General features: G+C 42.3%; 1 protein-coding gene across 1 annotated transcript in view; it reads left to right on the top strand.

Moving 5' to 3' along the window:
• gpc3 (glypican 3) overlaps window positions 1-15,440 on the top strand; it is a 225,174-nt gene that overhangs the window by 207,040 nt on the left and 2,694 nt on the right. The window lies entirely within an intron of this gene.

Here is a 15,440-nt window from a genome sequence, read left to right as displayed (position 1 = left end):
TTGTACTACAGTTCTGTGCAATATGTATGATTTTTTTGTAGACAGTAAAGACACAAAAACTGATTAATAGTTACGTTTACTCACATCCATGAAGATCAAGAAAAAACAATCAAGCCTAGTTTTGCCAGACCACCCTTGGCTGCACAGAATCGTTAATGGCATTTCAACAATGGGTAGTTTGAGACAAAAAAATATCTGCTGAAAAAGGTTCTGTGGCATAAAATGACATCTATTACGTTTCATGTACCATTTTATGTGAACCTACCTGGTGAAGGACTCACGCCTTACTCCTCAGAGCCTTAAGATATAGGCTAGAGCTGGGCAATATGACCATATTTTATCATATTGTGATGACAATATGCTTTTCTGAGCTAATTGAGGATACTGTTAGTGCTTAATAAACACTGATCAGCTGCAGGTTTCATTACTAACAGTGTATTTAGACTGGTTTAATTAGATGAACTGCAGCAGATATTGAATACAAATCACTGTATTCCGTACGGTATCTGAATATCTGAGTATCTGAATAGTAGAATCTGTCGCTACTGATGTTTTTACTCTATGATTGTGATAAATATTGTGTATCGCAAAAAAAGTCTTTACCATATCACGCAGCCCTAATGTAGAACACGTATTGTAGATGTGAAGGGCCCAGGACCTCATGAACATGGCTTGTGACTAACACCACGCTAGCCATCTTCGCCGACGGATGCCATGGTAGTGATGCTAATGCTGCAGTAGCGAAGCTAGCACTGTAATAGCAGTGCTAAAGCTGCGATAGAAATCCTAATGCTGCAATAGCAATGTTAACACCACAGTACCGATGCTAACGCCGTGGCAGCAATGCTGGGCGAGCGATGCTACCGCTATGGACTTGTGCTATGAACACACATTATTGCCGCAGTATGTCTTCCTGCCACTGTACAGTAATATCTTAAGCTAGGTGACACAACTTTAGCTTAGCTAAGATTGCATTTAGACGTGACACAATGTAGTCAGTATAAGAAAATGCTTTCTCGACAAATAAGAGTATGTCCTTGGCCATGCATGTTTTAACAAGGTTCGTCAGTCAGTCACTCAGCCAGTCACTAAGCAAAATTGCCTTATCTTTGGAGCCTAAAAAATGGCTCCAATCAGTAACTGAATGCTGCAACACTGAGTTGCTGAAACAGTAAGAATCATACATCTCCCTGTTCTCCATCTCACAGATTAGTTTCTCCTCGTCCATGTTTAGCAAGCTTAACCGTGTCCTGATGAAAGACTGAACATCAGTGCCACACGTCAAACACAGAAACGGGCCATACATCCAAACCAGCGCTGTGCAGCTGGCGGCAGGAGTGTTTGGTTTTGTCGGTGCCGCTCGCACGCCTTGCGAGTTGTTAGAACAAGCTATTAGTTCATTATGAGCTTTTTCTTTTCAACTCCTTTGACTCCTTACCCAAGGCTCGTTACTCTTGGCTATTGCTGGTAGCTTTTTTAAAATAACTTCCTGATGGTTGCTAGGTTACAAGTGAACAAATTAGACTGATATTTACAGAGATTTACAAATTCACAGTGCTGTATTTGTTTCAATACTAGCGCTCATGAATGCCTTTCAGCCAACCATCTTGCGAGGTCAGATGGCTCACGTTCCACCTTCGTGTTGACCAACATCACCACCACCACCACCACCCCCATCACCTCCCTGCTTCTTCTCCGCTCTCCTCAGCAAGGGGGGGCCTGGCTCCATGCATTCACCTGTAAGCTGTCCAGAACCCCAGCCCAAAGTCTCCTGAGTTCCATGCGTGTGGTCTATTCTCGCAAACTGTGGTATATACGAATATGTAATTTATCATCGCTGTCACACAATAACCACTCAACTTTCTCACCTTTTGACATAGAATTATGACTTTACATTGTTAATGCTGAATATAAATTGCTGCCATTTTGGAAATTTGGAGCTTTTTGAATGACAGTGACGATATACTATTTAAGTAATAGTATCAAATGATATTTTTAGATTTGTAGTAATTAGATTAAGTGTTTTGGCAATACCAATAAGCCATCATATGTCCCAAGATCACAGCTTTCCAAAGATTAAGCATTTGAGATATACTCTATGTACTATCTGCAACAAATGTAGTTAATGAAAGCATTAACAATAAACTGATGATTGCAAACATAGTCATAACCTTGCCTAATTCAACTAAATGCCTTCATTTTTACTTCATTTTCTCTAACATACACCCCCCCATCACCACCACCACGCCTTATGTACCCACTCCCACTCAATGGCACGTTGCGCTTCTTTTTCCAGCCTCCCTCCTCCATCTCTCTGGGAGGCCTGCAGCAGGAGAGCAGTGAGTGAGTGTGTTAGTGTGTATGTGTGGAGCTCGGGGAGGCCGCGTCTCTGTGCTGTGTGCTGGAGCTGGAGCTGGAGTTGGAGCTGTGGCTTGGCCTCGTCATGGCTGGTAGGTTTTTCTTGGCAGGCCGCTGGTTGCCTGTCGGAGTGGCCCTGTGGTCAGGAGTATGGGCGTGGAGGCAGACGCCCGCATTCCCTTCCCCACTCGTTCAGAGTTGGGTCTGAGAAGGCCCTGATTCAGTGACTGCACAGCCCTGCGCCCACATCTTCATATGCCAAAGCGTACTGTCACTATCAAACTCCATTATCCGTTTCAATGGTTTTGAAAACAGCTGACCTTTACATTGTCCAAACATTTCATGACCAAAGAACAGTAGACATTGTACCAGGGCTTATACCCGCATGTATCTTATTTCATGATAGAAAATATGTTTTAGGGCTTGATTTGAAAACTCCCCAGCTTTTAACTTATATATAGCTTTGCCATCTGGTCCTGGGCCCACCACAAACATTGTAATTTGGTTGCCCAAGACAAACAGTTTGGGCCCCCCTGTCCTTTACAGTTATCATCAGCAAAAACAGCTGTTTATTTTCATGTATCTGCTTATTCTGCCTATATAGTTATAAGGAGTGTTTCAGCCCAGGCTGCGATCAGAGTGTGATGCAGTAGACCAAATCAGAGCAGCAACAAACCGAACTAAAACGTATTTATTCCGTTCCAGGGGTAGATATCATACATGCTAACTGATCCCATATAACACTGGCACATATGGTTAAATGCTGTATTTGGGACTGTACTGCCAAGTGTTCTTCAGTACAGGATAGATTAGGCCTAAGGTTTTCTCATTTTCCAACTTCCGAAAGCAGTAGAGCTGCTGTAATACTGAACCGGTCAAGGAAAGTGAAGCTCTAGATTTACCAATATCATCAACAATGACATGAGGACAATCTATTATTGTCAAAATGTGAGTATTTAGAAGTACAAACTCTTTCGGTAGTTTATTATTTCCACACAAAATCAATCAAAAGGTTGTGTTTTACAATATTTGTGGAAATAATGTCCAAAATGTTACAAAATATAGTTATATTAATGCAGCAATTACAGTGTTATCCACCCAGAAGTAGGGTCACTGTTGTTATAATGTAAGCCTTATTTACAGGGATCCGTCTTAAAGGAGCAGTAACAAAACAGTGTGGAAAACTTTAAGGCCACGAGTTCAGTTCAGTATGTGTTCAAGTTTTGGCACTCAGCCCATAATCTCAGAAATAGGCCACTTGTTGGCTCACACTATTGACTTATCATATTCGCTGTTTGTTACAGGAAGGCCATCCTTGGCAGGCTGAAAAAAGACTTTGAGCTAAACCCTTTTGGAGCTAAAAATGTACTTTCTGACGTCATTGCTCTGGCTGTGCTCTACCCTGGAGTCCAAAATTTGATTTCAAAGCCCCCACGTATAAATCTCAAATAATACACCCGCCGACCAATAAATCGGCCTTAAAGATCGTACTCAAGCTGCTTGTTTGCATGCCTTTTGGACTAATCTGAATATAAAATAAGCTGGGAGGATTAACAGGCGAGTACTATGCTTTTTTGCGATCGTATCAAAAGAACAGCTAAGCTGATGGGATTCTCGATCAAATTCCTGCACTCCTGTGTGTTTTCATAAGCGAACACAGCTGCAGTCCAAACTGTTTCCCTGCTTTTCATAAGAAGCACCTGTGTTTGGAAACTCACATTCCAATATTGTTATCTGGTCGTGAAGAGCACCTGTACGGAGCTCAGGGCTCCAGAATAAACACAGTCCAGCCTGTGGCCAGGTGGATGTTCGTCTCGTGGTCGGGACGTCCAGACAAAATTGCAGCTTAAATCCGGCCTCCTTGGAGAGCTGTTATAATTTGATGAATGTGCTGCGATGAAGTCACACATGCTGTCGTCGGTGGAGACAGGCCGGACTGAAGTGATGCTTTGCTTTGTGTTTTGGCAGAAATAATGGTGCTTTCTAATTATGCAGCACGCAATCGCTTTAGAAAGCGAATTGAAATTATTTTTGGAATTCGTGCCTGAAAGGGCGCACAGAACGTTTGTTTTGAGACTCTTTATGCTCAGATGTAATAGCAGTTAACAGCATCGCTGTGGGCAGACGGTAGGTACTGATTTGTTTTGTTTTGTCTGTTTTTTTTATTTTGTAAATGAATAAAGACAATTTAGAAGAAAGAATCGTATCTTTATAGTAGATTATGAAGCTCTGCTTTTTTGGAACTCTTTTTAGACAGATGAGTTCAGTCAACAGTAGGTACAGCCATGGCCTAGAGAAGTGGGATTGGGACCAGTATGTCATTGGTTCAATCCCCTGGACCAGCAAAAAGTTTCTTTCTACAGAAGAGCTCAACCAACCATGGGGATAGGGGCAGCTGTGGCTCAATGGTTGGAGAAGCAGGCTTTGAATCAGAAGGTTGCTGGTTTGATCCCCTGGACCAGCAAAAAGCTATTTTTCTACAGAAGAGCTCAACCAACCATGGGGATGGGGGCAGCTGTGGCTCTGAAGTTTGAAATGCAGGCTTGGGACCAGAAGGTTGCTTGTTTAATCCCCTGACCCAAGAGAAAACCCTTTTACTACAGAAGAGCTTAACTAACCATAGGGGCAACTGTGGCTCAATGGTTGGAGAAGCAGGCTTGGGAAAGAAAGGTTGCTGGTTTGATCCCCTGGACCAGCAAACATTTATTTCTACAGAAGAGCTCAACCAACCATGGGGATAGGAGCAGCTGTGGCTCTGAAGTTGCAGATGCAGGTTTGGGACCAGAAGGTTGCTGGTTTAATCCCCTGACCCAAGAGAAAGCTCTTTTACTACAGAAGAGCTTAACCAACCATGGGGGCTGCTGTGGCTCAATGGTTGGAGAAGCAGGCTTTGAACCAGAAGGTTGCAGGTTTGATCCCCTGGACCAGCAAAAAGCTCCTTTCTACAGAAGAGTTTTACACACCATGGGGGCAGCTGTGGCTCAATGGTTGGAAAAGCAGGCTTTGAACCAGAAGGTTGCAGGTTCTTTCTACAGAAGAACTCAACCAACCATGGGGACAGCTGTGGCCTAAAACTTTTGAAGGTTGCTGGTTAGATCCCCGGGACCAGCAGGGTCTACTGAAGAAATCAACCAATCATGGGACTTAAGGTTAGAAAAGTAGGCTTGGGTTGCTGGTTCAATCCCCTCACCCAAGAGAAATCTCTTTTTTTTTACAGAAAAGCTCAATCAACTGTTGGCGCAAGTGGTGGCCTAAAGGTTAGATGGGTGAGCTTGAGCTGAAAGCTCTTTTGTTTTTTGTTTTTTTGTTGTTTTTTTTTACAGAAGAGCACAATCAGCCATGGGACAGTTGTGGCCTATAGGTTAGAGAAGTGTGGGAAGTGGGTGTGGGGGAAAGGCACTTTCTCCTCCCTCAACATTCACAGCTGAGGTGTCCTTGATCAAGGCACCTAACCCCCTAAATTGCTGAGGTGTCTGCCCACCGCTCCAGGTGTGTGTTCTCATTGACCTTTTCACACACTTTATATCTATCTATTCAATGGCTGTAAAGTGTGTTTCTGTATATAACCACTCTTCTAACACAAAGATCTTATAAACTACTAGAGGCAGAGGCTCCCAATGTTATTAGCAAACACAACAGTCTACTTCTGTACTCTGCTAAGCACCTAGAGTCCTATTCTCTGCTTTGAGGGTGCAATAAACCAAAAGAATTGTGTGTTTTGTTGCTTTTTTGTGTTCTGTGTTTGTGTTCTGTGTGATAGTGCTCTTATAGTGTGGAGCCACTTCTGTCCCACCATTAACAATCAATGGCTGCCTTTTGACCTTTGATCCCAAGCGGTAACTGGAGCTTGTAACTCTGTGATAAAGCCGCCCAGATCATGCTGGCATGGCAGTGACCCCTGGGGGGGTGATCCTCTCGAAAATTAATAGCCGGGTCTAGGGGCTGGTGGGTTGCGGGTCCAGGAGCCAGGAAGACCCCACTGTGTGGTGTGTCAAACTATTCCATGTCGGTCACATTCATCACTAAGCGGGGGGCCACTGTTGGTCTATTTTTAGTGTTGCAGTAACTATATGTACATCCATCCTGGTAATTATTCAAGCTCTGCTAGTGTACACAGTCTTCTCGAGAGAAAAGGAAGGCTTAGGCCTCAACCTTTTCCCTGCGCTTGTCTCGGCAAAAGCACACAAAGTGTATACTACACACTGGGTCGCACCCCCCCCCCCAGCATATATTGTTTTAACAGCAGTAACACATGTGCTTATGCATAAACAAGGATTACTGACATATTTACATGTTCTGTTGATGATTCATAACTCAACACCACTGTGCAAAAAACACCACCTTGAGGAACCTGACGATAAGTTCAATGCCATGCTACTAAGAAGCCAAAATTGTTGCACTTATCTTTTTCACACATGTTTGGTCCCACAGGTAACGCAACAGTGCACATACACACACTGAGCTAATTAAATAGTATATTTAAAAGGCATGTTTTGCTCTGTTTTAATCATAGCAGACAGTGCTACTGCAGGTCAGATGAGCCAAACGTTCTTGAGAAGGATTATAGACATTAGAGGATATTTTCTTTGTTTGGGGCTGTATTTGACCAATCAGGTACTTCTACGTCTCCTGTATCAATGCATAGCTCTACATTTTTTTGTTTATTTTGGCACTCTAACAGGTGCTGAGCTTTAGCAATTAATATGCATGAGCTCATTAACATGTCAGTGTTGACTGGCGGCCAGTCAGCCAAGTCTTGCCTGTAGGCTTTGACAGTAATACGTCTCGAGAGTGTTCTTGACTTGATTAGATGTCGTGAAAGGGGGTTTTCTTCTTTTCACCAAGGAAAGAATTCTGCGAGCATCTGCAGAAAAAAAATCCAGGCTGGTGTTACTGAACTCACTGTTGCATTCCTTCTATTTACGAATGTACAGAATTGAGGATTTGGCCCCTCCTGATGTTTCTGCTTCCTCTTTGATAGGTTTGTTTTGTTTTTCAGCTTTAATGATGGCCTGCTTTACTTGCATCAACACCTCACTGGATCTCATATCATGTTTTCATGAAAAGTTACCTAGTGCAAACTCAAAACTTGTAATCAACTCCAGACCTTTTATTTTGTTTAATTTTTTTTTATTTATTCATGTCAGTGAATTGATGAGAATAATAACATTGATAAGAATAACTGACTGTTATCAATTCTGCCAAAATTCCTTTTGCACCTGTGAATATGAAGGGACTATGTAAAACTGGTAGGTATTTTAATGCAGTATTGTTTTGTTAAACCCCTTGATTTGAAGCTCTAAAAGTCTACACTTCAAATCACACCTTGGAGGTGGTGTACAGAAGCACAATAACAAACATTGTCACTGTCCAAATACTTACGCACAGGACTATATCGCCATTTATTCAGCCTAAAGTGGTTTAGCTCCGTTCATTCACTACTTTTTGAATGAGACACAATACAGGGCACTCAATCAAAAAGAAGGTTATTTACATACATCAGTCTTAAAGACACAGAACACTGTTTAAGGGACAAAGTAAGGTCTGTCATGTAAAATGGTCATGTAAAATGAACCCTGGCTGTTTCTGGTGCATAAGCCTATAAAAAGGTCATAAAAATGTTCCTCAAGGAAGTAAATAAAAGAATCATGTTGGCCATGGGCCCTTTAAACAATTGTGGCTGGTTATAACAGGATATTGTCCCAGTCCCAATGGTGTTCAAGTCCCAGTGATGAGCAATAGGGGAGTGGATGGCCTAATAGGGCTGGACAATTAATAATCAAAAATTATTTGAAACTTTCTCAACTCTCAGAACCTTGATTATTTAGAATTTTTTTTTACTGTTAGTACTTTTCCCTCTCTGTGTGTTCATGTATGGTCCCCCTGAAAACGTACTACCGCATGTCTAGTCATGTGATTCTGCCCCGTCTAACATGTAGAAGAACTCAAACAGTGAGCCAACTAATATATAATCATTCATTAATAATAATTGAGGTAAAATGTTCTAATTTATCATAATATTGATTTGTGGTCATATCGCCCAGCGCTACCCCCTATTGCATAGTGTTTTGTGCCTCATAGTTTTTACCCTAAAGGGTGAAGCACAAGCCCTTTTTATAAACAGCCAGCCGACTCATGAGTTTGCTCATCTGCTCTTCCATTTTTTTTCTTCTTTCAGTGTGTTACTGAATCTCTGTGACAGCCAAGATTTTAGCTAAGCGATTAACACCCTCCCACAGCACGCCACATTTTCTCCTTTACGCACCTAACAATGCTCTCACACACTTGCACACACAAGCTGCCGGTTTACCCACATGAGCGCGCCTCTTGTGGGCCGGGTGTAGTGTATATAAAAGCTGTATCGAATTGCGCCTTGCTTTAATTGGAGCGGCGGTACAGTGAGACGCTGTCACAATGACAAATCAGCCTTTCAGGGACGGAGGAATGCCCTAACCGGCGGCCTGTCAGTGGACGCAGAGCAAGGAAAAGTTAATTGTGCTTTGGCTGGCGTTCAAGCAGTGTCGTAATTGCAAAGAAATCTCGAGGAGTGTTCAGCACCGAAGCTTTATTTGTTCACCTCCTTCTGCTGTTTTCAGGGCGGCTGAATCGAGCCCCTGGGTATCCTGAGACCCCCTGAAAGCAGGCCCCCTCTCTCTTTCTCTGCCTTTCTTTGACTTGGACCTGGTTCTCACTGCCTGCCAGCTGATTTTATAGGTATAGCTTGACAGAAAAATGGCATTTAGAGAGTTTTTTCTTTCGTCTCAGATGTAATCCACTCGATGAAGACATTTTATGTGTCTGAGGTTTGCTTCTTTAGTAGAGATGGCATATCAGTAATGAATGATCTTGGTATTGTGCAGGAAATCCCAGATCAGATTCATTCTAATTCTTATATGAATGCTGTTCTGCTATTTCTGCTAGAGAAGCAGTGCTGTAACCAGTCTAGTCTGCCACATGCTATATGTGCTAGTCTAGCACATACCCGCATTACATCATGTCATGCTGTTTTACAAAGAACAAAATATCGGATTATGTCGTATTAACCAATTCTTAAGAATTGAAGTATCAGTATCAGAAAAGACAAAAGGGTGCCATTACTACATATACATTTATTTATTTATTTATTTATTTAGGGCAATTTTGTTCCCTTACTCTTCCAATTTGGTACACTAGGAGAGTAAGGACTTAATGTTACATGTGAAGTCAGCCACTGCCTCTTTTTTTAAACTGCCGCCAATACGCCAGGTCCCAGGCTCCACCACACCAGCTAACATCGCAACTGCTGGCTAACATCGCTTAAGAGTGATGAGGGCAGAGAGTGTCATCTACCTATCCAGAAAGAGCACGGCTAATTGTGCTCTCTCAGTCTCCGGCTGCTGATGGCAAAACTCGGGATTTGAACATTTGACCCTTGGCCCATTGTTGTAGCACACTAGGCCGTTGAGCCACTCAGAGCCCCCGAGTATACACTCTTAAAACTAAAGGTGCTGCAAAATGCTCTTCAAACGATGCCATAGGGGAAGCACTTTTGATTCCATAGCGAAGCACGTTTGTAAGAGAGAGTAAAGAACCTTTAAATTGGTCAAGCACCTTTCCACCAAGAGATACTACAGTAAAATGTGTAAAATGTGAATCTACACTATCATGAAATAATACTTGTTGTGAAAAGGTTCTTCGTGGCTTTCCACAGACTACTCACCTGATTTTTTCCCTACCTCTGAATATAGCGAGCCTTCTGGAAGTCCTGAGTGTGTCATTAGCTGAGAATAAATCTTTCTGACTTGATGTTTCACATTCATGTGAATTGGTGATCCATATCTGTTTTAAATATGAATGGACCTGCATCTCTGAAATGGCCCACCTGCGCACATTCATCTCAGTAACGTCACATGAAGGAACCATGTGCATAATGAAGAGATCAAAATCAGGTTAAATTCCAACTCCTCCTCCCTAGTGCAGTGTGAGGCTTCTACACCCAAACACTACAAAGTCCAGAAGAGGTTGTGCACTTGGGCTGAATCCCGAATGGCTCTTTGTTAGACATATAATGCACTAATGTTGTGGTACAGACACTCCTATTTCTATGACCTATGTAGTGCACTACTTAGGCAGTAGGAAGGCGTTTGAGATTGAGCCTACAGTCTGCAGTATGTAGCAGCAAAAGCTGACATGGAAATTTGCCCCAAACAGCTCCCAGCTGTTCAGTATTAGAGTGAAAAAAGAGCTACAAAAAACATGCATTCCGGTCTGACCTTTCTCGTTAAGGTTGCATGGGCCAGAATCGGATATGTATCAGGTCTAGGGCCGCATATGAAAGTGGCTCAGATCAGATTTAAAGCACAATAACGTTAATCGGAAACTGCTAAAGCTAGCTTAGCACACACTACTAGAGACCCTATAGGAAAGGACAGCAAAATGATACCTTAGCAAGTGTAATCCCCTTAAATGTAGTCTAAATATCCCGTTTTAATTTTGAGATTATTATATACACATTATAACATAAAGTAACCTTTTTCTATTCTTGTTTTAAGCAATTTTATCTTCGTATATTCCTTTGATAGATGATTTTGCTTTATTCAGGATATAACAAATAATGCAGCTTCTGTAAAGATTTCCTGCTAGTGGAATAAGACACTGTCAAGAGTAGACATAACTTAAAATAAGTACAACAGGTAAACCATAAATTAGAAACATGATGAATAAGAACAAAAGTATTGGGACACCCATTTGTTTTTTTCTTCCAAAATCAAGGGTATAAAAAACTTTCTACTAGATTTGGGAGCATTGCTGTGAGGATATTGGATTGACTGCATTCAGTGACGAGTATTTGTGAGGTCAGGATGTTGAATGATCACCAACCCACCTCATCCCCAACTCAAAAGTATTGGATAGAGCATCATCATTCTAGAGAACACAGTTCCACTGCTCCTTAGCTCAATGCTCAATGGGGTGGGGGGGTGGGGGGGGGGTTGTACCCCTCTAGTCCGCACCTGGCATTAGACATGGCGTCTATGGGTTCATATTTATCTGCTTTTTCAGAGAGTCCTATTCTATTGGCATTACTTAAGCACATGGACTAGACAAGCTGTGTGTGTGCATTTGCACATCTGTGTCAGCAATGGGTGCAACTTTTAAAGTAGCTGAATGCATTCGTTAGAAGGGGTGTCCACAAACATTTGGACATGTAGGGTATCATGTCCAGAGATGCACTTTGCACAATACTCTGCATTATTTGCAGTTTGTGAGCCTTAGTGCTGGAACTGATCCTTGGTATATTTGTCAATTTATTCGTTTGTGTGTGTACAGGGTGTGAGTGTGTGCGTGTGTTGTGGTTAGGGGTGCATTTTGCCTGTGGTTGTTGTGTCTGGTACACTGCGGGGCTCTGGGGTCTGTGCCGCTTTGGGACAGGGGAAAGCTATGTGAGAAATGTGCTGTTGTGGGGGGCTGGCTGTGTGTGTGCCCACTTAAGGGTACACCCTATTGTATGTACCGTCTATGTCTGCACACATGCACTTGTGCGTGTGTGTGTGCTGTGTCTGCGAGAACGAGGCTCTCTACAGCTGGCTTGACAGGGGACACTTCCACGCATAGCTGGAGTGCCTCTCTTTAGTGCTCCTTTATTACTGATATCCTCCTGCACTTTCTCATAACTCGCTCTTCATATTTGCGTCTTGCTCACGGCCCATTTCCCAGACCTCAGCGTGCGATGCTAAATGAAAAGTTGTTGGGAAGTTGTTCCAGTCTTCCCCTTTTGAGGCGAGGGGCTGTGATAGCATGCCTGAGGTAGGCCCCTAAAAATGAAGGTGCCAAAAAAAGGGTCTTTGGAGCAATGCCGCAGGGGAACCACAGAAGAGCCACTTTTCCTAAAGAACAGGCGATTCTTTAAAGAATCATCAAGAATATGACCTGTTCAGGAACCTTTAACCTTCCAGAGTGTGAGAGCTGCTACAGCCAATATTCACTTGACGCCTAATCTTGATAATGCCCCACAGTTCCAAATAGGTGCGCAATAACGCGAGACACAGATAGAGAACACAATCAGTGGCCTTAATTGTTCTTGGATCACATGTTGCTCCTGTTGTTTTGCGAGATTTCCCAGAATGTTAAAGTTGTCTGTTCAGTTTGGAACGTATGATAGTGTTTGTGTTGGCTGGGCTCTTTCAAGATACCGTAAATCAAGACCAGTAATAGCAATGTTTCTAGAGAGTGTGGGAAAGGGCAGTCCAGGTTCTGTTTAGGGATATGCACTGTGGCTCATATTGATATTCGGGTGTCTGTATGATTAATTAAGTGGATATTTGCGTGGAGAAATATGTGTTTAGCATGTGGCGCATGTGCACATTTAGTAAAAGTAAGGTACAGTGGGGTCCAAAAGAGTAAGACCATGACTGAAAATGCTTCAGATATGCATTCTCCATTTTAGTAAAAAAAAAAATTACTACTAATTCTATAAACACTAGTTCACACACATCTCAAGTACCAAATATCATGTCAAATTGTAACGTGAATTTCCAAATTTCGTAGTATTTGGTGGTATGTCCCCTTTTGCTTTAGCAGCGCCACAAAAAATGGCAAGACATGAGCCCTATTCACCATCCCTTACATGTGAAAATTCAGATCACTATTATAGGAAACAGAATTTCCAACACGTCGTAATGTGTGTGAGCTCACTGCTGTGCGACTGCAGAGTGTGTCATGTAAACAACGCGATGGGTTATGGCTATTCCAAATGTAAGGGGAGTTGTTACAGTGCACTGGCAATTCAGCACTATGTTTTCAGACACCACTACAAAATGCCAGAACCCTAAAGTAGTGCACTATGTATTGAATAGGACACTGTTTTGGACACTGTTATGGTTTTACAAGCCTATTTACAACCCTGTTATTTTGCCTAAGAATGAAACATGCTGTTTTTTTTGTTTTATGGTGGGCTTGTAAAAAAAAATATTGAGCTCTAGTAACTGCATAGCAGCTCTAGAGTCTTACCGGATAGTGCTGCTGTCCTCTAAGTGTCCTCTCAGCGCAGTAAGCCAGCTGAAGAGATTGTAGCCCCTCAGCCGGGTTAGCTTTCAGCCTAGCACCCGCTCAGATACCTTTAGTCGGCCTTTCCCTTGCGTTGGCTTTTAGTCTCTCTTTCATTTACTTCCAAAGTAGCTATTGTGTTGAGCCTCGAGAGGCCCTTTGCTGGTGAGCAGGGTGTATGTAAATGTTGGGGGCATAAATAAAATGAATAAACACTGACTACAGTCAAGGAGACAGCAGTGTTTGAAGTTCATGGTCTGTCACTTCAATGAACCAAGCTCTCATTATTCAAGTATGCCAAGATAAATATAGTTTTCCATTCAAGGGCACCTTTAACAACAACTTTCATTTGAGCTGCATGGACTCCACAAGATCAGATACGGTCCACTTCTGGAGTTGGAACACAAGCTTCAGTAGAAGAGATGACCCTCAGACTATTAAGGTGTTAACAAAAATTGTTTTTACTAAGAAATCGTCTTGCTGCACAGATTGTTTAAGATCTATTCACAAATATAATAAAGGCTTTTAAGTTTCCCTCTGGTGGTACTTGCTGGTTCTGAGGTATGCTTTGAATAATTATCCAGCCTTTTGACAGATGGCTTGACAGTTGCCTCCAGGATGTGCAGTTTATTTTGTGGAATCTGTTTTTCCATCGACACGTGCAGTTTTGCTAATACCACTGGCAGCAACACAACCCTGCTTCACAGTTGGCATGGTGCTCTTTTCATGAAATGCAGTTCCTTTTTTTTCTAAAATACCTTTGCTGACTGTGGACAAAGAGTTGGATTTGGACTGCGTCAGTCCACAGCACAGTTTCTGAAACTCATCTGACTCTATGTGCTCTGTAGTGTACTTTAAATGTCGGGTTTTATGACAAGGTCACAGTTAAGGCTTCCTTCATATGACTCTTCCATGAAGTCTGCATTTGTGCCCAGTGGAACTGTGCACCACATTCTTGAGACTCAGCTAATCTTTCATGCAGGTTCTTGACCTCCACAGTTACCTTAAACTGCCATTTCTCAATAACATTCCTTCCTGTAGAAACTGCAAGCTGAGAACGCGTGACTCGATGATCTTATAGGCTTCCCCTGCCCTTTGGTAGCTTAGAAGAGCCCATATCTGATGAGTGTTAGCACAAGGTTTAAAGAGTCTGTTTAACGCTTGAACATTTGATTCAGCTGATTTGGTTTCAAATTACAATTGGTGACATGCCTCAGGCCTGATCTGCCTAGCCGCATTCCAAAGCCTAGGCTGCCGCTGAGGTAGACTGCATTTCTTGGGCCTCTACGTCATAAGTCAGAAAACTGTTCCAAAGTGAAGGACCCTTTTTATGCAGCCAAGAAAGGCAGCCTACGTTTGGAGCGATTTCGAGGACGCAACTGATGTATACTTCCCAGTTTGCGGTTATCCAAAGTTCTCTGTGTACATACAATGGGAAGGAGGTAAAAAAAAATACATTCAAAAAATCGCAGAAAACAAAGCCTTCAGAGCAGAGTTTGTTTTAAAATGTTAGTTTTTATAATTATACATATAATTTTCTAGTATTTTCTAGTATTTATATGCGTATATATAAGTAAAAAAGCAAGAGGCACAATGCACTGGGCTCCATTTCCACGTTTCCTCACAAGTTTTGTGTCTTCATAAGACAGTCCTACCAAGGATCCGCCCTACCTCGGTTGCAGCCTAGGCTTTAAAACGCAGCTTTTGTCAAAAAGATCTGAGCCTTTGCAAATTTTGAGCCCTATTTGGACTGGATTAGCTTACATGGGGAGGTGGAGTCATGTAATTTTACTACAGGAAGTCTGTTAAACGTATGGCCGAGTCACATGGAACAAGAAATCTCGGCATAAATGACTGAGATTGGAGTGGAACTTGACTTATGCCCTGTCGTCATCTCCAAAAAACATTATATTATTAAGTGGTACAGGATGATTACCAGTCTTATAAACCACTTATAATGAAACTGTAGTAGCTACATGTTCATAACACGTAGTAGCCTATTGGGGACTTGGCTAAAGCTGCCAGAAGTGTGTTTTAGGTGATAAAATATTGTGTTTTCC

The sequence above is a fragment of the Salminus brasiliensis genome, chromosome 19, assembly GCF_030463535.1.
Source record: "Salminus brasiliensis chromosome 19, fSalBra1.hap2, whole genome shotgun sequence".
Classification (NCBI taxonomy): Eukaryota; Metazoa; Chordata; class Actinopteri; order Characiformes; family Bryconidae; genus Salminus; species Salminus brasiliensis.
The sequence above is the reverse complement of the archived record's forward strand: the minus strand, read 5'-3'. Positions and strand labels throughout refer to the sequence as shown.